Below are 414 nucleotides of genomic sequence, written 5' to 3'. Positions count from 1 at the left end.
TAAATTGGGAAAATTGGAAGTTGTCACTAATGAAATGGAATGCATAAACATTGATATCTTAGGCATTTGATCTGAAATGGACTGGTATTGGCCATTTTGAATCTGCAAAACACATGGCTTTACTATGCTGGGAATGACAAACTGAAGAGGAATGATGCTGCATTCATTGTCAAAAAGAACATATCAAGATCAGTCATGGGGTACAATGCTGTCTGTGATAAGATAATATCCATGTGCCTATAGGGAAGCCCAGTTAATACCACTATTATTCAAATTTATGCACCAACCAATAAAGTCAGTGAGTATGAAATAGAAGAATTCTACCAACTTCTTCAATCTGAAATTGATCAAACATACAATCAAGATCATTACTGGATATTAGAATGCAAAGGTTGGGAGCAAAGAGGAAGGATC

Source organism: Chrysochloris asiatica, unplaced genomic scaffold (genome assembly GCF_000296735.1).
Source record: "Chrysochloris asiatica unplaced genomic scaffold, ChrAsi1.0 scaffold00006, whole genome shotgun sequence".
Classification (NCBI taxonomy): Eukaryota; Metazoa; Chordata; class Mammalia; order Afrosoricida; family Chrysochloridae; genus Chrysochloris; species Chrysochloris asiatica.
This window is presented reverse-complemented; position numbering follows the sequence as displayed.